General features: G+C 43.0%; 1 protein-coding gene across 1 annotated transcript in view; it reads left to right on the top strand.

The window, feature by feature from the left end:
- Positions 1 to 24852, top strand: part of SLIT3 (slit guidance ligand 3) — a 946021-nt gene that overhangs the window by 593022 nt on the left and 328147 nt on the right. The gene's annotated exons all lie outside the window — the stretch shown is intronic.

Here is a 24852-nt window from a genome sequence, read left to right as displayed (position 1 = left end):
ATCTCTCCAGTTTCTACAGTTGACTAGAATACAAAGGGGATGAATTAAGAAGGTCTAATCTGTGTTGACTGATGAAGGTGCAGTCTACGAGTATATGTTTTGTCTCAAACTCCAAAACAGATTTTTTGCATGCCTCCCAAGCCATGATACTTAACTTCATCATCTAAATTTCCTTGTTGGTAACATGAGGTTGATAATACTTATCAAACTCCCAAGTGAATTGTTTGTGCATGTGTGGGTGAGTATATGCACACGCACATGCATATGCACATAACCCTATATAAATATATATTAAGTAATTTAATAATACAGAATTCTATAGATATCATTATTTATTCAAAGGAAAATTATTCAGAAGTTGATTTTTGTGTCCATATGAATTTGCACCTTTGGCTGAGTGTGATTCTTTGGCATATGAGATTATCTCGGTTTAAGTGATAATTACTCTAATAAAATATAAAACCTGCTGTAAATGTTAACACAATTCTATCTGGTAAGGAGGTATCATTTTCCCTCAGTATACAGGTGAAGAAACTGAAGTTATAAGGAGGGTGAGTGCCTAAAGTCTCAAGAAAAGCTGTTAATGCTAGGAATAGAACACTGATTCTTGATTCAGTGCTCAGACTGCTACATGCCCTGCATTACAAAAACCTTCATTATATTATCCACAGTTGCTGGCAGCATTGGCAGACAGGCTAGCCAAGGACTGAATGAGCTTACAAAACAAGTTTCCCCTCCTCCATTAGAAGTGAACCTTGAAGAGTGAAGGATGTTAGTGTGAGAGCATGCAGGACCTTGAAATGGCATTGGTTACAATGAATTGGTTCTCTTGGCTTCAGTCCTCCAAACTGTCCATTTAGCCCCTTACAAGTAGTAGTAGTATATGGGAAGGAAGGAGGTGTTTTTATGACTGCATGAGTATTTCTGATGACATTAGGGGTTGGGAAAACTCCCCTGATTCAAAAAGTGATATGTGCACAAAGGTTTACAGGAGGAAAAAGCCACCAATGAAATTGATGTCATAGTGTTTATAACTGTCTGCAGGTGGTGAGTCCTTTTTTGTGTGTTGCTTGCCAGTCAGCATAATCTTGTGGAGGTGAACCACATTTTTTTAAAACATAAAAGCAACTGTGCCTATCTAAGTACAGGACTGAAGAAGGAGTCCTCCTGGGGACTTAAAGACTGAAGCAAACAGCAGGAAAATGATTTTATTAGCAGTCTTTTTCTGCTTTCGATACTTGATGCCTGACTGTATGCCCTTACATAGTTACAGTACAAGTACCTCTGATTATAGGGCTTTCTAAACAAAACCAAGGAAAAGTGAGAACTATGTAATGGAGAAGGCCCCAAAATTCATGGCACGTTACTGATGCACAGAAGAAACTGTGACCTGATTTTCACAGGCCTTGAGCACCTGATGTTTCTGTGAACTCTGGGATGTAATAAATTACAATCTAAAGGAGAAAAGGGTTAGAAAAGTAACAGGCCGTCATAGACGGGGGGGCGGAGAGGTATGAATAAAGGTGTGTGGGTAAGAAACCATTAGCAGTTAACAAGGCAAATAACCAGGGTCACTCCTTCCCTGCAAAGAAAGAAGTTTTGAATGAGTGAAGAATTCAACCACTGGTGCTTCAGAAGAAAAACAATACTGTGCAGTGACACATAGAGATGTTTACATGAGGAGAGCTTAGTTAAAGCTGGGGTGTGTGGCATGCTACGGGCCAAGACCTGCCAAGTAGACGGCAGAGAGGGAGAGAGAGAGAGAGAGAGAGAGAGTGTGTGTGTGTTGTGGGGGGAGGGATTGGTCACAGGTGCATGGTGTGGTGAGGGGGAAATCTAGGTGGTATGTGGCTGGAGAGACCCGTGACTCACCCTGGAGCAGTCCATAGGCCTGTGGTCCCCACTGGTGCAAACTTCTGGGTTCAGCCCCTGCCCGGAAACTCAGAAGTTGAACTGAACAGCCCTGAGCTATGCAGTTCTAAAACTGGAGGAGTTAATTCCAAGGGAAAACTGAGCGGTGACCTCCATTTAATTTTCATTTGTTTCACAAAAAAATCTGTGAATGTAATTTTCTGAAAACTCACCAAAGTAAGAGCGCTAAAGGGCATCTAAAATTCCAGCTCCACTGTGGAACAGGCCAGCTTCCCTTCCCTGAATTTACGAGCTAATTTAATTAGTATTTGCCTATGAGGTTACCAGATCTTTACATTGAGCTATTTCTGCTCAGGACAGCGCTGCACAGGGCTTATCCCTCTGAGAATACATTTTACATAATTTAAGGTGATATGAACCACCGTTACAAGCCACAAGCTGGTGCTAAAAGGCTTTTGTGTATCACAGCGACAAGCTTAGTGATGAGATAAAATACACTGAACTGTTGTGTTGAGGGTATATGTTCAGGGTTTGTTTTATGGCAGTAGGCAGTTCTTCAGAGAAGAAGAAAAATCTTTATGTTTCTTGCCCTTTTTTGTCCACTACATTAGCGATTTCATCACAGGATTCCCAAGCTGGGTGCTCGTAGTGGCAAGAGTAAAAATTGATGCAGACTAAAAGCAAGTTAAGAAAATAATTTAAAAAATAAATGTTAATTTGGAGTAGAGCAAATTACTTTAGACTGATTCTGAGCACTTTTGCGTGGCCCACTTCCCATTGCAGAACACATTTTAAAATTTGCAAGCTTGTTTTACCAATAAATATGGAATCTGCCATATTTATAAGAAATGAAGATATACTTGGAGAAACCACATTATTGACATGCGAAATGCTGCCGGATGTTTGCAGCATTGCTACTGCTTGAACCCCAGTAGTTTGACTTTCTCTCTGATGACTTTTCTATAGCACCATGTTGCCTCTCCCACCTGGCAAACATTAATACCATTAAAAGATTGGCAGGTGGGTTATAGGGACTAAGATACAAATGCACAAAGGTATGTACACACTCAACTCTCATTGATATCAGTGAAAGCTAGTGCCTAAATACTTTTGCAGAACGGGGCCTAAGGTTTCAAATCAAAGTGCACAGTTTTTGCATTTTAATTGAAAGGTTTGAAAATAATGGTATAGCTCCAGAAAGACTTGGTTTGGTCACACCCATGAAAGACTGGTTACAGCATAAGAGAAAATGTGGAAGATTCATTTGTGCTTAGCAGCATGGAGGCAGGCTTGCAAATACAGCTCAAGAAATATCTAAGTGGCTTTGTGGTACTGAGAAAGGTAATTAACATGATGTGAGCACGGCTCACGCTCCAGTGGCAAAAATATTTTGGCTTTCTTTCCCTCTAACGCTTCATTGTGAGAAATCAATGGAGAAATGTTGGGCGATTTATTAGCCGTCTCTTAATCTACCACGCACTTCTCTCTGGCTATTAAGACAACCTGTCTACTCATCATGGGAGGGTCTTCTCCTCTGGAGCATTTATGTTGGAATAGCCTTCCTGGAGCTCTGCCTTAATGCCATCTGTTCTCAAATTAATCTGGAAATGCATCCTTTCCCCCATGCAGCTGCTTTATTTAACTCCACAAAATGTTTTGTGATTCAGTTAGCACTTAAGGCACTACATTAAAGAAGGGAGTATTGTATTTTCAACCACAGGGTGATTACACAAATTGATGAGTTACAAATAGTATGACAAATTTCTCCTATCTCCGTCTACCACAACCCTCCAACTCACTGCCACATTATGGAGGTAAAGACATAAAACACCATGCAAAGACTTTCTGTCAGCCAAAACATCAGCTTTGTTTAGATGCAAGGGAACTGGTTGTTTTGTTTTTTTTAATAATCTTTGAGGCAGTCACAGAGGAGGTGTGTGTGGGGGGAGAGGGGACAGCGGGGTGGGGTGGCTTTAGCTTAGTTTATAGCACCTGGTTGAGCCTAACAGTTCATGTTTAGGCCCCAAACAATGTTTAGGTGGTACACAGCTGAATTATTTCTTTCTATCCCTTTACAGTAGCTATTCTGTTTCCTTCCCCTAGGCCCTCTGAATTAATTCTTTATGTGAATTTGATTTGTGGATCTTTGATTTCTCTTCTACCTGCTCTTTGCTCATTCAAGGTGAATTTAATCTACATACTGATCAGTTACATTAAGTCACAAAGCTTTTAGTCACCAGCTTTAATGCATTTGTCAGCCGTTGCAATCTGACATACAATGGTTTTATGAAATAACACAGGCAAAGGGGTATTGCCCTGCTCTTGTCAGTGTTCTGTGAGTGATGCACTAAATGACCACAGCTCAAGTGATTTTATTTTCATACTTTAATGGATCATTCAAAATTTCTTATTGGGTGTATCTACACAAGACATTTGCTGCACAGTTGATTAATTAACTGCCGTAAATGTCTCAGCATCTACATGTGTACCTTTATTAGGGCACAGAAAACTAATAAACTTTGCAGCAGGTTAGTACTTGTAAATACTGAGTAGTAATTGTAATGCAAGTACTACCCTACTCTGGAGTTTTTTCATGCAGCAGCGCACATGTAGACGCTGACCCATCTGGCTGGAGTATGAGGGTGCTTCAGTGCAGGGACTGCCTGCCAGTTAGTCCCCCTCAGTGAAGCAGTTTTGTGCCTCAGCCAGCCCCTCTGCAGCACATTGATCCTGGTCAGAACAGCTTTGCTGCAACCCAGCTGAATGTGTGGCGGTCTGGGTACATGTGTAAACCAAATGCCTGGAAGCTTAATGGCACATGTAGACAAGTCCATTGTTTTTAAAGTGCCTGTGTGAAGAAAATATAAGGAAAAAGGTCCAAAGAAACAGTGTTGCATATAACAATTAAATAACTAAGAATAAAACAGCTTCGATATAAGAGAATTGAACTGAATATTGTAGATTAATATAATGAGCTGACTAGTATGTTTTTGCACCACTGTCTTCAGTTGAATAGAATCAAAACTGCTCAGGTGTGTGACCTCGTTCATGATTTGCTTATTGGTAATTGAGATAGGTAATGAAGGAGTTCTCTCATTAACTTCAATGAATGTCAGAATAAAAGGAATTTTTCTATCCCAGGAGCTGGTACCAAGTTCTAAATAAAGGTGTTCTGAAGTACAGCAATGACCTTGGACTCCTAGGTTATTGATGCAGTTTTGTTATGACACTCGCCATGCATAGACATTCAGTTTCTCCTAGGAAAGTCTCTGCTCTCTCAGTAGAAACCACTAGTATACATGTGTTCAGGATCTTTCTCTCAAAGCAAAAATGACTGCTCCAGAAGAAAAATAACCTGGGAACAACCAGAGTTAAATCACTCTCAGAAGAGTTTCTCCTGGGAGAGCAAAAGTATATATAAACTACACTTCTGAGAGAAGCCACAGCACAGCCCTTCAACATCTCATGGTGCTTTGCTCCCCTCCGCCCTGCTGTCTGAAGACAAAATGTCATTCAGGGTGGAACAGAACATGTTCCCCTCATAATACTGTGTTATGCTATAGGGAAATGCAGGCTGACCCTGAGCAGCTGGGTCAGCTCATCAGGACTGCCCTGTGCCATCTCTCTCCAGGCAGACTGAGAGAGCAGCACAGCAGGCTGGTATGTAGCAACCCCTGGCTTTGCAGCCTCAGCACTGCAAACTCTCTGCTCTTCAAGGGCTCAGCATTCAAATGTTTATTCAGGCATCTCTGGGTAACTTTTTCTACCAGGAGAACAAACCCAGGAGAATTCTCCCAGATCACTTGAATGCATGTTTGCAGCCACTATTTGTTACCAGTCTCTTGAAATCTATTTTTAGTGGGGGACCATTAAAATCATAAATATAGGGTGAATTCCTTTCTCATAGAACCAGACATACATTTTCAGGGGAGGAATAGAAAGAGTTGCTAATATAAGTAATACCAAATCTTCATCAGTTTCTAAGATCTCTTTGAAATTAATTCAGAGTTGATTTATGACTTCCATCTTCCAACGGAACAATAGGAAATTTAATAACATGTAAATTTAAATATTTAATTTTGAACTGCCTCTTCCAGGACAGATTTTCCTTAATGAATAATGAAATGGGAGTTTGAAGGGAGGGAACTTGAATTCATAAATTGTTTCCCCCTCCCCCCCTTCCATTAAGATGGTAAATGTTTTTTCTGGTTTCTGATCCTTAGCCCCGTCCTCAGGGAAGACTTGATTTCTGTTTGCATACTGCTAAGAGTGCAAATAAGGAATAACCCAGTCTCAAACTTCTATGGGCGGAGAATCAAGCTCAAAGAGTTAAACTTTCAATCTGTTTTAGCTAAAGCAGTGGACACTGATTATAAGGGAATATTGAATTGATACAAATCTAATTTGAGAAGCTAAACTTCCTGGTTTGGATGCTAAAACTGCAACTGGAGTTTAAAGAGAGACATACATTATGATCCTGTTGCCTGACTTGCACCAAGAGTCCCAGTAGCACGGGAATTAAGATGTTTTTCTTCTTTTTAGATGAGGTCAAACAGTGCTAAGAACATGGCTATTAATTTCTGATCAGGACTGCTAAAGTCCCTAGAGTAACTTGATCGGTTTTTTTCCTTGTTCCTTTGTGATGTATTGTGGATGAGAAAAACAATGAATAACTACTACAAATGATTTCTCAAAAACAATCCTCAGGCCAGATAACATGCAGAGAACAGTTAGGAGATACCAAGAGGGTTTTCATTTAAATCCCTCTGCGCCGCTTCATAGCTGTATAATCACAAGCAGGTCCACTCATTACAACATGGCAACATGTTGCTGTGGGGTACTGACAGCTGATAAGGAAGAGGGGTACAAACCTATAAAGGAAAGGAACATACCAACACAGGAAAATAAAGGCGGCGTGATAATGGGAAGGACAATTGCCTGGAGATTTCACTTTATCTTGCAGGCCTTGCCACTACTAAGCAGCAACAATCCTTTTGAGGGAGCAATGAGGGGAAGGAGAGAGTGTAAGCCCCTCAGTTAGTCAGTTTAGCTGCATCCAATAGATGCCCCCTACAAATTACACGGTTGTTAATGGCTGGAGAATACAGGGGAAGGTTGGGGAGGACAGGATCTTTTTTTAAAACATAAGGTCCTCTGACATCCTCTGTGTAGAACTTTCTCAACTCTTTCATCAGTGACTTTAACATTGGCTCCAACTTTTACCCCTTTCCATGCGTTATCCATATCGTAAATTGGAATAAAGTGTTTCTATCACTGCCAGATTGGATTACTCCTTTTGAGAGCAACAATGTTCCACTTCCTGAGAGCCATTTTAAACCTGATCCAGTGCAAAGTTGAAGGATTTAATAGTGTATTTGGCTTTTGTTTTGAATTGGCTTTTTTTGAAAATTAAGATCTAAATCTTGTCTTGACCATCTTCAGTGCCATTTTGATATGATTTTGTTGCCAGTATCTATATAACTTGGCTCTAATTTAAAGACGCCTTTCAGTGCTACTTATTCTTCACCTTAAGAATAAGCCTTGTAAAGATCTCACAAGATATTATTAGTGTACTTGACCCAGGAGATCATTCATAGAGACTTTTCATCTTAGGAACTATGGAGAGACTTCTCTGGCAGAATGACAGGAAAACCTACTGGAGGGTGGGTAAAACACTAAATCATGTTTTGTGCTTGAACTGTTACTAATATTTTATGAGTGCTCATTTTGCTTTTTTGCTTTCAAGTATGTGCTAATAAAATAGCTAGATTTGACTGCAGACAGACTTGGACGTATAAAAATTATTTGGCACAAACATTGTTGGTTTGATCCTTGACCAGATTTTGGAACTTCTAATATATGGAAATAATACCAAGTGCAAAATTTGTACAAGATGCAGGGCTGTGCTTTGACACCCAGCTCAATAAGCTGTTGCTGGAGTGGCAGAAGTTTCTGGCCTCTTGTTCCTTCCTTCATGCAAAGCCCTAAAGCAGGAAAAAGGGTATTATTAGGAAGAAAAATAGAACAGCAACAGAAAACACCATTTCTGTGGTGCTTCTTCGTCACTACCAGGGATCTGGGTTTTGTGTTTGCTGCAGAAAAACACGGAGGAGTGTGATTGGAGGCAGGGGACACCAAATGCCTGTGTGCACACAACCACGCGTGGCCAGCATACAGCCAGGCAAGTGGGTGGGAGCAGCCCTGGTAGGTGAATACAGGTAAATCTGGGAGATGGGGAGGGGATTGGCAGGCCAGGGCTAGGGGACTGTCCATGGGGCGGGCAGGCAGGTGTGCACACGTGCGTGTATGTATGTGTATGTGTGTGCCTGGCAGGGATGTACAGGGGGGATGTGTACATGGAGAGGGTAAGGTAGGGGGCGGGTGCCTGCTCGTACCTCCTGGCATTGGGGAAGGTGTCCAGGCACTGGGGCTGTGGCAGGGCAGGGGGGTCTGAGGCTGCTGGCAAGCCCATCCCTGTGCTGTTGCCAGTGGGACCACCCAAAGGTGCCTGCCCCTCCAGCCGAGGAAGGGGGTTGGGCCTTCAGGAGCAGCATGGGGCTGTGTGGCTAGGCCAGAGACACTGGGGACAGTGCCTGTGCTCTTAGTTTCATAGTTAGTAGGGTTGGAAGGGACCCAAGCAGATCATCAAGTCTGACCCCCTGCCATGGCAGGAAAGAGTACTGGGGTCAAACGACCCCAGCAAGGTGATTGTCTAGCCTTGTCTTAAAGACCCCCAGGGTAGGAGCCAGCACCACTTCACTTGGAAGTTGGTTCCAGATCCTAGCCGCCCTGACAGTGAAGTAGCGCCTCCTGATGCTACTTGGGCAGGGCATCTAGAAGATGCCACCCAGGGTGGGGATTCTGTGGCCAGGACACCTGGTGTAGCATGGAAGCCCCAGCCTGGGGTGGGGGGTGCCACAGGTGTCTCCCTCTCTTTCCTCCAGCCTGTGCTGGGGCTGGATTCACTCCACTGCCACCCACACAAGCCAGAGCCACCGCAGCTGCTGCACTCCAGCCCCAGTGGGACGGAGGCTGCGTGGAGCCCCTTGCCCTCCACCTGCTGCCCACAGCATGGTCTGGGCCAGAGCCATGCTCTGCTTCATGCTACTGCTGTGGAATATGGCACTGGTCCGCCCAGCCCCAGCATGTGGTAGCCCAGCCTCTGCCTGTACTACTATATGAGGTACAGTGTATGTATATCATGCTAGAGGCTGTCCCCACCATGTCCCACAGACCACCATCCTGTGAATCTGCATGGAGCTGGGCAGGGTGGGGAAGCAGCTGGGGACCCCTTTTGGCAGGGCCAAGTAGGGGCAGAGAGCTGCAGGTCAAGAGTGAGGGGCACCAGCAGGGCTAAGGGGGAATGGGCTGTGGGTTGGGAGTGAAGGGCACTGGCATGGCTGGGGGGAACAGGGGGCGGACAGGGGACAGGGTCAGGAATGAGGGGCACTGGCAAGGTTAGAGGGACTGTGGATTGTGAGTGAGGGGCAACAGCATGGGCAGGGTCCTGGTATATCAGGACAACTACAGCTGGACCCACATCTTGGTAAGCAAAGGGGACAGGGGGAGCTCTGATTTGCCATGATAAAAACACCCAAAATCAACTGCCAAAATATATAGATATTTAGAATTTATTTTATTATAATGATTGAGGCACTCATGGTTTCCCAAATTGTTTTAAAACTGTAAATATATCAGTAACACATTGTGTTCAATTGATACACGCACACACATATATAAGTATTTCATTTTCATAATGGAAAAATGCAGATTTGGGGTTTTTTTAATCAGAGAATTTTGCATTTTTCAACAGAGAGAACCAGGATCCTTGCTCACTACCAAGCTTTATCTCTCCCATTTAAATTGCAAAGACATGTCTAACACTATTGAGAGCAGAGAATGCTGTGATGGGAGTATACATTAAAAAGGATTGAAGAGCTCAAGAAAACCTGGTGTTCCAGACTCATTCATTAGGTTCAAGTGAAAAACTGGACAGAAATGCCTGAAACCTGGCCAGTGTACAACACTCTAGGCAGTGAATATTTGCCCATGTAAATAAGAATATTTTTTGTGGAAATAGGTAATTAATTTCTAGTGGATCAAAGTAAATATTCTTTTAAACACCTTGCAAGTATTTGATGCATCTAAAAAGAGTAACACATTGGTACTTATCAAACATCTTTCAGATTTCAATGCTGATATATTTCTGACCTGTTGTAAAGGTGACCTGTTTCAGCCTGTTGTTATTGTGGCAAACATATCCTTGTCTAAGCAGAAGTATAATCAGCAATCTATTTTGTAACTGTCTTGTCCACATGTCAACTTTGGAACTAGAATAACAGTTGATATAACTTTTTCCTATGCCCTTAATCTGGACCATCATTAGAGATAGGCTACTTAAATTGGTGCCTAGTTCTTAGGAGAAGTTTCTACTTCGCAACCTAATGTATTCCACCCTGAGATGGTAGAGTCTGCCCATTTTAAATTATTCGTCCATCTCTATCATTAGCAGCAGCCGCCTAAGAAGTAAAGCCATGATTCTCAAGCAGGATACCACAATATTCTGGGGTGCTTTCAAGGGTACTGTATAATTCCCTACATGTGAGTTACAAGATAAGCCCAGAGATTTCAAATAGGAATCTGCAGTATTAAAAATATTCTGACCTGTTGTAGTCTTTCTGAGTTCTTTGCTACAGAGGAATTGCTTTATTATTTTTCCCACGTTATTTTTTTAAATGGGGCCCTGTTAAACTCAGAAAAAGTTATGCTGGCATGTCTTAAGTCAGAAAAGGTTGAGAACCACAGCACTAAATTATCTATCCTTAACAATGGCCTGCATAATATGTTGTTGGGTTTTTCTTACAGTTTTATGTTAATGACAGCTAAGCCTTGCATGAGCAAAAATATGATGTAGTGAAAAGCAATAGAAATACTTCCTATAAAATGGCAAAGTTGTTTCTAGGCAAGGAAGCCATTCTAGTCCACACTGTACTAGCCAGGCTCTAACTTTAAAGATGCACACATTAATTTTGTTGCAAGCCACATGCACCTTGCAACCCTTGGTCTGAGGTAGACTGCATTTACTACAGTTTCTCAGATTCTGGTGGTGGAAATATACTTAGCAAAGACACTTTGGTTTTTTTGGCAATCAAGGCTGACAATCATTCTTGTACTGTAGTAAATGTATGTGTATTTGAATAGCATCATAGTAGTCTCCCTCCATATGTCTTCCTCTTACTGTTAGAATCCTTGTATCTGCCATAGGTGTTTCTTAAAGAAATATTTTAAAAGTTGTGTAGTTGCTTGTTTAATGATGCAGGATTAAAGTATTTATACAGGAGGTCAGCTTTTGAACTATTACTCTGAGTACTAATGTAATGATGTTTTGTATTGGTGTTCAGTCATAATGGTGTATTTTATTACTAATACAATAATAGCATTTCAGTATACAGCAGGAGTGCAACATGTTATTATAAAATGCCAGTCTAAACTGCCATTCACCTGGAGTAATATCTTTATTAGCATCTTTATTAATGATGTGGACACTGGTCTCAGAAACAGACTGGCCAAGTTCTCTGATGACATCAAACTTTGGGGTAAAGCATCCACACCTAGGGTAGGCTGGTGATCCAAGCCGACTTTGACAGGCTCAGAAAATGGGCAGATAAAAAGCTGATGACATTGAATAGCGGAAAATAGCGAAAAATGCAAGGTACTCCAGGCCTCGGGGGAATGCCCCCCACATCACACTTATAGGGATGAGAAAGTCAAACGGTCACAAACTCCTCCAAGACGGTTTTAGGCTGGACATAAGGAAAAACTTCTTTACTGTCCAAGCCACCAAGGCATGAAATAGACTTCCTCTAGAGGTGGTGCAAGCACCTACTCTGGACTCTTTCAGGAAACATTTGGACACCTATCTTGCTGGGATCCTTTGACCCCAACTGACTTCCTGCCACTGGGGCAGGGGACTGGACTCGATGATAATCCAAGGTCCCTTCCAGCCCTGATATCTATGAAATATTGCTGAGTACAGAAGAATAGGGTTGGAACTGAGGACTATGGCAAGCATTTACCTTAAACCCAGAGACAGCCTCTTAATTTTATTCACCTTTGGATTAACAGACAGTTTTCTGTATACCAGTTCCATCCACTTTCCTCAGAAATGTGATCTACGGTGGCAAGCCATGAATGGGAAGTTAGGCAAAAGATGGTTGTATTAAAATGTATTCAGATTTTGACACATGTTGGATGGAGAAACATTGAGTTATGTGGAATACCTGTTAGCACCCTACAAGTTTCTGTTTTGACACTGAAGTTTTAAAATTCAAAGCATATAAGTGAAACTAGATGCAAATCTGGAATAATATTTTACTAAAATACATGATGCCACAGAGTGAAATACTTAGTGGTGTTTTGTTTACATGTGATAGTGGCCAAATCCTCCCAGCTTGACAAATGCAAACAGGGTGTGTTTTTTTTAATGGGTTTAGGACAGGGGCTGGCGAAATATGGCCCACAGGCCAGATGCACTCCTCCAGGTGATTTCATCTGATCCCCCGCCCCCAGCCTCCACTAATTAATTTTACCCCACCCAGTTTGCACACTTCACTCTCACTTCATGCATGGCAGGGCCCCAGCCCAGCCCCAGCCAGCATGCACAGCTTCCAAGTGGGGCTGCTGCAGCCGTGGGGGACTTCCTCGGCTTCCTCCTCCTGTCCCTGCTGCAGTGCTTGTTCCATGCATGGGTAGGGAAGCAGCAGGTAAGTGGGAACGTGGAGCATGAGGCTGGCAGGAGTGCAGAGCCTAGGGCCTGTGCCAAATGGGGCAGCGGGAGCATGGTGGGTATTTGGGGTTTCTGGGGTGTGAGGGGCGCTGTGTGGTGACCCTCCCCTACATGCTCCTCCATGGGACATAGCTCCCGCCACTGACAGCGGGCTCTCAGGGTGTTCATGGCCCACACAGGCACAGCTGCCTACCAATGCACAGCTCCAGCCAGTTCCAGGAGCTGCACGTGGTGACGAAGAAAGAAGCCGGGCTGGCTCACCTCTATCATGCAGGGCTTATATGCATCTCCAAAAGCTGCCAAAAACCAGGAAGTGGGGAAGGCAGCTGGCTCCATCACATGGGGGCTTTCTCCCTGGTGCCGTGCAAGTCCAGGGAGCTGCACATGAGCCCCCCACAACACAGGCAGGCCACCCTGGCTCCACTCCTTGCCACCATATGCAGCTCCCAGAACTGACTATAGCTGTGTATCACCAGGCAGCTGCACCTGCACGTGCCAGAAGCACCGCAAGGGTCTAGACCAACTTAAAAACTGTTTGTATTTGTCAAGCTGGGAAGATCTGGCCAATGCCACATATTGCTGCACCCCCCCACACCCTCCTACATACCGTACACCCCTCCACACACAGCCACACTCCATCACAACTCCCCCCACACACCCTCTTCCATATATATACCCCACCATACACATACAACCCACCACACATAATATACAAGAGTAAGACTTTATTTTTGAGCTATTAGGCAGTCACCTCTATATACACTATACAAACACACAAATCAGGACAAAAATATTTTTTTAAATAAAATTAAAATATGTTATAGAAGACTTTTGACTTTTAGTATATATGTTTTTTTTCCAGTTCCAAGATGGCAACCCCTCCCTACAAAGGAGTACTTCTGGAGGCAAGGGGAGGGACTTTCAGTGGCAAAGGTCAGGGGTTAGTTGGTGGGACTTCTGGTCCCAAGATAGGGCCCTCGACAACTCACCAAAACTCATTAAGTGGCCCTCCAACCAAAATAATTGCCTACCCCTGGTTTAGGGTCATAGGAAAATAGGGCTGGAAGGAACCCCATAAGGTCATAAAGGTCAGCCACCTGCTTAAAGCAGGATCATCTTTCACTAAACCATCCCAACCAAGTGTCCATCCAATTTGCTCTTGTAAAACTCCAAGGATGGAGATTCTACAACATCTCTATGTAGTCTGTTTCACTGCTTAACTGCCTTCATATTCATAAAGTTCCTCCCAGTGTCCAGCCTCAATTTCCCATGTGGAAGCTTGAGGGCATTGATCCTAGTCCTGTGTCCTACAGACACAGAGAAAAGCCCATCTCCATCTTCTCTAAAATCACCCTTTAGGTATTTGAAGACTGTTATCAAACCTCCCCCTCAGCCTTCTCTTCTTCAGACTAAATAAGCCTAGCTCTTTCAGGCTTTCCTCCTAAGCATTGCCTCCCAGGTCCCTAACCATTTTTGTTCCAATCTGCCCATATCCTTCTTGAAATGTGAGACCAAAAACTGGATGCAGTACTGCAGGTGAGGCCTACCAGTGCTGAACAGAACAGAAAGAGTCACTTCTGTTAATACAACCCTGTATGCTGGCTTTTTGGCAGCAAGAGCACATTGGTGTTCATATTCATTTTATGGTCTACTGTAACCCCAAGGTTTTGTCTTTGTAGTATTGTAGCCTAGCTATCATTCCCCACTCTGTATTTTTCCATAGAGCTGTTACATCCCAAGTGCAGGACTTTGCACTTGCTCTTGTTGAATGATTGTGAACCATTTCTCAAGTTTATCTAGGTCATTCTGGATACTAGCTTTACCCTCCAGAATATCTGTATCTCCACCCAACTTGGTGTCATCCACAAATTTGCTAAGTATGCAGTCAATTCCGTCATCCAAATAATTAATTAAAATGTTTGAACAGTACTGGACCCAGGTTGGACCCCTGGGCAACCTGAGTTGATACCACTTCTCAGTTAGCCATTGATGACCACTCATTGAGTATGATTATCCATCCAGATGTGTGTCCAATTTAGAATACACTTGATGCTCTGGCCACTTTAATTAGCACGGCTCTGGTAGCCGCACTAATTAAAGTGACTCCCACCTCCCAGAGCACATCTAAAAGAAAGGTTTTTTTGTGATGCTTTAGTTCACATTAAAATAGGCTAATATCCATTAAAGCACACATGTAGACGTGCCCACTGGGTAGCAATTTGGGTCTGTAGTGGGCAGCACCTTTCTTATATTCTTAGGCCTTTTCTCCTATCACTCCTGGACTGAATAGAGCCACAGCAACCCACTTTCATTCAAACCTTAGCTTCAGCTAGATTCTAGGAAAGCTCCAAAAGCATATCACCTGGCTTGTGGACAGGGCTATTAAGTTACATGCCATCCTTCTCGGGATGGTGTAGTAGCCAAACAACCTTGGTGTCTCTCTGACCTGATTCCATGTAACATGCAAGAGAAAGGACAAATGGATAGAGCCCTATAGAAACCTGCACAGCAAACTCTGGAATAGGTGAAGCCATTGTAATATTGGCTCTTTAAGTGCATAACCCTATGAAAAAATAAAACAAAGGATACAAGGAACATATAAAATTGAGAAACTGGTTTCAGCTACCCCATGTCAGCTATGTGTTTCTTTTCTGTTGTACATTTGTTCATTACAAACTGAATTTGCCTGTTCTGAAGTCAACTGAGGAAGTGATTCTAACCCCTCACCCCCTGTTCTGAGAGAATTTGAGGGATAAGGGATATAGCCCCTTCCTCTAGCAAACTCAGTGGATAGTCTTCACCAAAAGAAAAATTCTAATTGCTGTTATTTAGAAAGCACTGCTGTGAAGTTGTTCTAGAGCAGTGGTTTCCAAAGTGGGGTACACGCACCCCAGGGGGTGTGCAAGATGATCCATTGGGGTGCAGGAAGAAAATTTTAGAACTTCTATTTCTATTTCTATTTCTATGAATATACATATATTGGGGGTGCGTGCTCAAATTTTTTACTGATAGGGGTGCGTGATCAAAAAAAGTTTGGAGACCACTGTCCTAGAGGACTGTGTTACATGTATTCCATTAGTCCTTTGATAAGCGAAGCTTCACTACAGGGATTCAACTGTTAAAGCTGAACCTCTTCCTTTGCTTTGTTATATTCCATTTCATTTAGCAATGAAACTCCTCTGCTGGTTTGTAGGTTATTATACTAGTGACAAAATTACAGGTGTTGATCCTTTAGGATAGGACAATTTCAAGTAATATGGTATTTTCATTAGGCTTTCCTGTGAAAAATAAGTTTTCTTAAATATGTGAACTAAGTGTGGGCTTTTTTCTAAGGAATCACCTTTTGCAGGTCACTGAAGTTATATATTTTAAATGTATTCTCAAGTGCTTGGATTTGTGGGTTTTTTTCCAAACAAATATATTTGCTGTGACTGTCTACTACACATATGTACTCACATTTCAGAATGTTTTAGCAAAAAAAATGTATTCGTGCGAATGTCCAGCAAAACCATGAATGGTGAGTAAATCATGAGGACTTTCCTGAACAGCAAGGTTTGCATACCATGAACTGTCCAATAACAGACCAAAAACCTCAGTGAGCTATACATCCTATCAAATAAGTCCAAATCACAAACACTGAATACTCAACACTGCTCAGTGGAAAGTCTGTAAGGAGCCTTCTGGCTGAAATACATGCATAAATCATTACTGATATAATTTCATGTAAAAAAAGAATTTGTGGAAATTTTGCTCCATTGCAATTTGGAAAAGATTGCTCAAGTCACAAATACAGAGCAAGTTGTGAAAGGTTCATTCAAATGTGCCTGCAGTTATTTCATGTGAAGGGATATCAGCTCACTAGTAGGATGCAAAATCAAAATCAAAAACATATCTGTTTTTGAACTGGCAATGGAAACGAATTTATCCTTTAAATTACAGGGCATCTTATGAAAATAATCATGTAGTTGCAGTTGAACTCAAATGCCAGAGCTGATGATTCTGTTCTTTTGAAAAAAGCATTAGAGAGTCATTTAATTAGTCACAGTCGATCAAGGACCCTTGTTTTCAATATGTATCCAGAACTCTGCAACAGTCATGTACTTTTTTTTATTAATCACTAATTTAGCATCCTTCATGCTTAAAATGATTTAAACTCAATATAGAGCCCTACCTAGTAAATGTGTTTATATTCAAACCAGCAACTCTGCTGGAAAACAAATAGCATTTTGTTCATTGCTCTCAAAACAATTGGTTAGGTGAGGCAAAACTAAAAAAGAGACATTGTCATTGTACTTAATTAAAAGTCCCATAATTGGACATCAGTAAGAATGAGATTATTTAGTTTATTTAGTCATTACAAAATATATTTAAATGCCCCTGGCATTTAAATTATGCATTTATTATCTATAACTCTTCTTTTCTAATTGCAATTTTAGTGTATTAGCTACTCTCAAAAGGCTAGAGGCCAATGAGATGCTTAATTTGAAAACAGAAATTAATTTATCTCAGCAAACTCTTAGGTCCTACGTCTCCCTTCTTTCACCAGCCCCATAGGGCAAGTTTCCAAAGCAGAATGCTGTAATGTAATGCCATACAAAATACTAAATAAAAACTTAGTTGGCGGTGTCATTCTCTGTCTTCAGAGGTAGAAAAGCACAATTATTTTTGTCAATTGAAAGCTAGATCCTAGTGTCTATGTTTGGTACAAAAGGTATTGATTTTGTGTATATATATAAAAAAGGAACAAACTGAGAGTTTTATTATCTCTGAAGTTAAAGTGAAATTAACTTGGAGCAGCAGAGCTTCAGTATGTCTGAGCAAAGGCTAAAATGACATGATCACCACGGTTAGTAGCAGTGAGAATCCCACAACAGGGAAATACTGTGGATGCAGCTCAGTATTACTCAGTCATGTCCTATGGTGACAGTCACGTGATGCATAGCTAACACTAATAGGCTCAACATTCTCCTAGTCAAGGTTTCTTGGATGCATTCTCATAAGACCTGGGAAAGTAACTGACAGATTTTGAACATTTGTTGTGCGATGCTGTTGTGATCAAGGCCTTTTGGCCTATATTGTATATATATACTTTTTTGAAATTCAGACCTAAGTCTGAATTCTTGGAATGCCAAACTTTACAGGTATTCAGATTTGGCCTCTTGATTAACATTCTCATTAATCTGCCCTAAATCATCAAGCAGGAGAGTATCTGATTAAATCAGTTCCCTTTGGCATTGCATTAAGCTGTGGATGCTTTAGATTAGACTGCAGTGTAGATTACATGGACCTGGTGTGAAATAACAAAAACTTTCACATCGCTAGAGCTGTTTAACCTCAGTAATGCCAACTGTAGTGAAACCATCGTGAGACTTGAGATTTCTAAGTCAAAATAACTCTGATCAGATCTTCAGATCTCCAGATTTTCCCAGCTGGTAAATCTGTAGGGAGGGGAGGGGTGGAGCTGGGGTGGGGTGTGACTGACGACCCCACAGCAAGGGAGGGACTGGGGCAGGAGTAGGGGCTGAGGAGAATGGGGCTCCAGGTTGTTCAGAGGTGCAGGGGAGCATGGCTCCCCACAGCAGCATGCACCCCTGGGGAAGGCATGGTGGGGCATGTGCTGCCCACAGGGCAGAGGCAGGCTGCTCACTGCAGGCTCCGTGCCCTGCTGAAGTTGCCCCAGGAGCTCAGCCACACAACACTAGTGTGCTTCCCGCTGCTGGGCAGGTGGCAATGGCATTGCACAGCTGAGCTCCCAGGGCAAAGGCAGCAAGGCACAGAGCCACCAGCCCACAGTGGGCAACCTGCATCTGCCCCAGGGGGACACATGCCCTCCATGCCTGCCCCAAGGGTGCACACTGCTGTGGGGAGCTGCCCCCTCCGCCAACACACACACCTCTGGACAACCTGCCCTGACCACATTCACCCCAGCCCCTGCTCCTGCTCTACTCCCTCCCTCACCGCAGTGGTCTCAATCCCCACCCCCAGCCCCTACTGTCTCTCCCCCCACTCCTTCCCCTCCACTTACCAGCTGAGTGCTGTCTGTGTCTCTGTGCCTGTGTGTCTGCTCCTCATTTCAAAGCCACAGCCCCACGCCCAGCCCTGCTGCTCCCTTTCACTCCTGCCTCACAGCACCATACATCCTAACAGGGTGTGCGGGGACTCTCCCCAGGCTCCAAACCCCCCCACACACCCACAGCCCCCCACACCTTCACAAACAACCGCCTCTACACACACACTTCAAAAATAGCAATCCTTTGATTTTTTTTAAGAGTGCATCTCACGATTTTTGGTATGGTGGGGTTGGCAGTAGTGTAACCCATATCATTTTGCACATTCTGTTTCCAGCTTTTTTTCTTTTTTTAAAATTAGGCTCACCAGTTGCCTTTTGGTCTGAATCTTGGTGAAGGTCCAGAATAGAATGCTTTTACATATACATATGTAACATAGTGTTTGTGTTTTGCAAAAATACTTAAGTGATTTAATTAAAATGGCACTGCAACTTACGTATAGAAATCCTTTGGTTAGGGCCTTGTTACATCTTACACTGTGAGCTGCACAGAAGTTGATCAGTGTTAGTGCTAGCTTGAGTTTGGAGCAGTCAGACTTCAGGCCAGCAGGGCCCTGGAGGACTGAAAGGTAAGAATTGAACCCCCATTTTGGGCTCCACCCCTATGCTCTGGGGCTCCCCAAGTTCTCGCCCCCTGCCCCTCTGGGTCCCACCTGCCCCTCCCATTCCTACTTGTAGTTGCGCAGTATGTGCCAGGAAGAAGGTCGGAAAGAGTTAACTTGCCTGCCCAGTTGTGCCTTCAGGGCTACTTCTCTTCTTGGGGCTGAACCTGTCCAGAAAGCAGCAGGGTTTGGGCTGGGCAGGCAGGTTAGCCTGTTCCCCTGGGACAAACAGTACAGGCAGCTACAACCGGCGGGGGGAGGAAAGAGGGGAACCTGGGGTGCTGGAGAGGATGTGGGGAGGGGCAGTGGACCAGCAGGGGAGTGGGAGAAGGGTGGGGGGGGGTGTTCACACTAAGTTGCAGCCTACAGCGGTTATACCTTAGTGTAACAGAAGCTGGGTAGCACAGTTCAGAGATAATCCTGCCCTTGAGTGGTATAATTTTGAGCAGCATAACAGTTTCAGCTGTTCATGTATGGACAATCCAGGTGTTAAGAGCTCCAGGAGACACCCAAAATTACCATGTAATAAAGCCCTAAATTGCACTGGAAACCAGAAAAGGAAACCTTAAGCTAAGGTGTGCTGCTGCTTCAAAAAAATGCTGCTTACCAGTATATAATAGAGCTGGATTTCAACACAGGATCAAAGGTTCAGCACAAAAAACTGTACTGTATTAGTGGGTAGCATCTACCATTTTTTAACACCCAGACAGAGTATATTAAGCCAGGAAGAATAATGAGTGATTGTATGTACTGTGCATATTCCAGTTTCCAGGGTATTTTAATTGAAAGGAAAAATTAATAATTGGTATTTGGGATAAGGGGATGCCATGCAGAGACAACTTCTTTCCTTGATATTTCCTTTACTTCACGGCTTTACTCTTTAATGAAGGTTTTAGGTTGTGCAAGCTAGAAAACATTGATAGTGGGTTTTCTTTTATTCCGCCTCTGTTATATTTGTACAAGAGTAAAAACATACTATTGCTTTCTCTCTCTTTCATCTCTATAACTGTCTGGTTGGTTAACTTAGTGGAAGTTTTTTACTCCCCGTCTATCCACAGAATATTATTCTGAATTTCTGGGGGGAAAAACTTTATTTCCTATGGAAACAGACAGATAAATGCTCTTTGGTTCTATTCCCAAATCAGTGGAAGATCTCCCATTTTTGTCAGTAGATCTCCCACTTTGGATCAGGGCTTTGCAAATTGTCATCTGAAAGGAAGAGCGAGGACATGGAAAACAGAAAAAGATCACTTCTTAATTCTCACTGTATTCATTTACAGAGCTCGCTAGGCAACATGTATTCTCTCTTCAAGCATCCTCACTGGCAAGGCTAATAGAAAGCTGCTTGCTTAGGTGTAATGGAGATATTAATTAATGCTTTTATTTTTTTTCCTCTTAAACCAGAAAGTTCTGTGTTTTTGTCCCCTATAAAATCTCAATCTACCGTATATCCCCTGTCCATTCAGACCACTTCATATAATGTTCTGTTTCTATAATATCCTGCATGTCACAAAACATTGAATGGAACGGTTGAACTCTAAGGCTAGGGACAGAAGTTATACATACACCGGTTTAAGTGATCAGAAACTAGTTTAAACCTGTAACCGAACATAAGTTCAGTGCACATAAACCAATTTCAAAATGGCCCAAACCAGTTTTAAATAAATCTGGTTGAATGTAGTATCACACTTAACTGATTGAGGTTAAACCAGTTTAGGGAACTTCAGGGGGCTATGGGGACCATAACCCCGCCCCTGCCACTGCAGCCGTAAGTGGGGAGTGACCCTGAAACTGGCTGCAGCACCCTGATCAGGCAAACCCCAACTCAGGTCTGTGCTGGTGGGACAGGGCAGAGAGAAGAGAATTAAACCTCCTCCCCCCCATTTGCTCGAGGCTACTGCCAGGGCTGGCCATGCCCCCCGCTGTTCCAGTGTTGGGGATGGGGGGTGGGAATGTCTGACAGGGGATGCTATGCTCCAGCCAAGCAGACCTCAGCTGAGGTCCTGGGGGGGGGAGAGGGCAGGGAGGGGGGAATAAACCCTCTCCCTGCCTCCTTCACCTCAGGGGGCCATGGTGGGCCAGCACCTGGCCATGCTTCTGCCCCTCCCACTGCAGCAGCAAGGATGTGTGGGGGGGACCCTGACACAGGCTGCTGCACCCCAGCCAGGCAGATCCTAACTTGGGTCTATGCGGGTGTGAAAGGGGACAGAGCGGGGAATTAAACTCCCCTCCATTTCCATTCGCTTCGTGCTGCTGCCGGGGTTGGCCACATCCATTGCCACTCAAGTAGTAAGAGTGGGGGTGGGAAATGCCCAGCAGGTGCTGCTTCCCCGTTCCCTCTCCAGGCAGACCTCAGCTGGGGTCCCTGCAGGCCAGGGTGGGGGTTTAAACCCCTCCCCTATCATACTCAGCCTGCTGGGACCTGGCCATGGCCCCTCCTCAGCACAACGTCCCTACAGCCAAGCATTTTCTATAGCATCCCCTGGCTTCTAGCTTGAGCCACTTCAGGCATGTGGCTGCACTGCCAGAATCAACAGTGAATGTCTATTCACATGCAAATCAATTCAGTCTACACAGGTTAGACTTACTTGCAAAGTTGAATCAATTCAGGCTTGGGCTTTTTGAATGGTTGTACTTAGCCTAATGGAGCTCTTAGTAGATGTTGAATTGGATGCAGTCAGTTAAATGTATCATCAGGCTTAGATTCTTGAACTGTTACTAGTAATGCAATGTTGGGATTTTCTGATGTCACATCCTAATAAAAAGAGAGTATATTATTGCTCCCCCAACCTGCAGCAATATATTGCTGGTTTGTCAGAAGCCTGTATTTTTCACTGCTCACAAATCCTCTTCTGAGACACATCACTTGTATCATAAAATATGTCCAAAATATTTGAGCTAACTACCATCCACCCTTCTCCTGATAGGTAGCGATCTTTTTCCCAATGCACATCTTCTCAGTTTTGGAATTCTGCCTGTCTCTAAATCTACCAACAACTTTACATGTTCTTAGGCCTATGTTGGCACTTCACACCCAAAATGGCAAGGGAAAAAAAAGAACAAAAGTATGACATAAATGTCCATCCTGAGAAATGTTGCTCTTACAGAAAAACAATGTCTCACTTTGGGACAACTAATAGCAGCTGTGAATGTTTTCAATGTGCAAAGATGTAGTGGGACAGTAAGGTCGTTTGAAGTCTCCACATTTAAGTCAAGTCTTCTGCTGGCATTATATGGTACATCTCCATTGACTTCAAAGGAGCTATGCTTATGTGCAACAGCTGAGGTTCTGCTGAATATTTTTAAATGAGAAAAGGAGTTGAAGAGGGAAGACAGTTGTCCTTTTTATTTTAAATTTAAAGTGTATATTCTTTGAGTTTAGATAGCTATCACAATGAAGTCCCAATGTGTTTGACATGCAGAGGTGATAATGCATAATAAGTTAAACAAAAGTTATGGGGAAGATTATCCATGTGCAATCTTAATTCTGCTTCCTTAGGTCTATGCTGGGGGTGGGCCACCTGCCCACTTCATCTTGTGCCCCCAGTGGTGGATGTGGGGTAGATGGGCCAAGGTGCCTGGGCAGTGGGACTGGGACTGGCAGTGCCAACACTGGCAACAGCAGCAGCAACTGGAAGGAGCCACCACTGGTGCTGGGGCAGCCAGGAAACGGAGTGCGGCCACCATGCTGGACCAGCTCTGCTGCGCGCCTGGGGGTAACTGGACTGGCTGCATGCATTATGGCCCAGGCTGCCCCCTGGACCTGGGCCACAGGGGGCTGAAGGTCCCACTGCGGGCTGGATAAAATCCCTTGATGGGCTAACAGCCCACAGCCATATTTTGCCCACCCTTGGTTTAGGCAATATGTTTTTAAATATGTGATCTCAGATTGATGCTACTTGTGGATATGAATCAGGCCATACAGTAAATAAGCCTATTGTCTGTAGAGCCCCCATTTCATTCATGGCAGAAGTTGGAATATGTGTAGTTAACGAAGCAATTTGAGAGGGTATGAGCTCATTGTTGAATCAGATAAATGATGTCCTAGGGAAATGGAGTCTATTTCTTCCCATGCCACAGAGATTCCTTTTGAAGCTGGACAAGTGACTTAACCCACTTTTTTTACAGGTAGCCAATAACTGTGTTTCTCATTTTCTGGGTGTCCAATTTGTTGAATATTCACAGCTGCATCTGAAGTCAGTGGGACCTCTGCTTTAAATACAGAACATGTGAAGTACTATAAATTGCGAAATAAATAAATAAATAAATCTGACAGAAACCTAGTATGGAAAATTTCATCCCAAATGGTTACTTTCACAAAGTTATATACAAAGGAAAGGAAAGCCTTATAATGGGAAATTGAAACTAACATCAATTATAGATGGTTCTACCAGTACTGTCTATCATGATGATCATCAAATGTGAAAATTAAATGGCATGTGTATATTGTTTTCAGTTTAAATAATCTGATGTTCTTGTAATGATAATGTCCCTGTCCCTTTAAAAAGCTTAATGTGAGGGAACATGAAATGCACAAATGTTTGAGAAGTCCCTGAAATAAACTTTAACTCACTTCCAGAACTATTGAACCTGCTCTTAAGGTTGGATCGCCAGTTTTCTTACACAATTTTAAGACTCATATCTCAAAATATAAGTTATTGTTGATACTGTTTCTCTCTCTCCCCTTCTTTTCTGACACTTCCTATACACATAATATTGGCAGATCAAAAGAGGGATGACCACTTCAACACCATTTTTTGAGGTAATGGAAATTCAAGCGCTCAGGCACAAATTCTCAATGGACTCCCTGACATTTCTGACAGAAGGCACAAGTTTGCAGTAATTCTCATTTGCTTTTGTCAAGAGCCATCAGCCCTGAATGTGTAAGGCTCGCTACTTGCAGTTTTCGTTTTCTAGACATTGCGAACTATGGGATCTGACTTTAAAAACTTGGTTCTTTTAGCCATATTAAAACATCGGCCTCATGTAGAAGGCAAGTAGGTTGCCTTGTGGCATTTCTGTATACATCATTACAATTAGTCAATGTTTGTAAATAGCATGCAGTTTCACACATACTAGTCCAAACTACATCTTGTACTTTGGGAGCATTTTGAGCAGTCTTTCAGCTGCTTGTGAAAATCTTATGGTTTAAAGTATGGTAGACAATCCAACCAATTCTAGCAGAACGTTCCAATTTAGCATTTTATTGCAGTTTAGCCACAGCACTCTGAATCAGCACTCTAGAAATTATTCTTCCCCAGATGCAGAAAAGCCTCCCGGCCACTAGTCATTAAAACCAGTTTTTTACTGCATTAAGTGCTGTACTTTGCATAATAACATTGCCAGCCACCAGGTGTTTGAATTACATTCAAATATTTTCCCTACAGTAATGGTGTGTTTCCAGAATGTACTTGCATAGATCTGATACATTTCTATTGGACTTGCTAAAGGGTGTAGGCTCTGACACAGTGTTCTAGTTAACTGTTTACATTGCACAGGTCACCTGTTCATATGATCTAAATGGT

Source organism: Crocodylus siamensis, chromosome 10 (genome assembly GCF_052110815.1).
Source record: "Crocodylus siamensis isolate JL-2025a chromosome 10, ASM5211081v1, whole genome shotgun sequence".
Taxonomy (NCBI): Eukaryota; Metazoa; Chordata; order Crocodylia; family Crocodylidae; genus Crocodylus; species Crocodylus siamensis.
The sequence above is the reverse complement of the archived record's forward strand: the minus strand, read 5'-3'. Positions and strand labels throughout refer to the sequence as shown.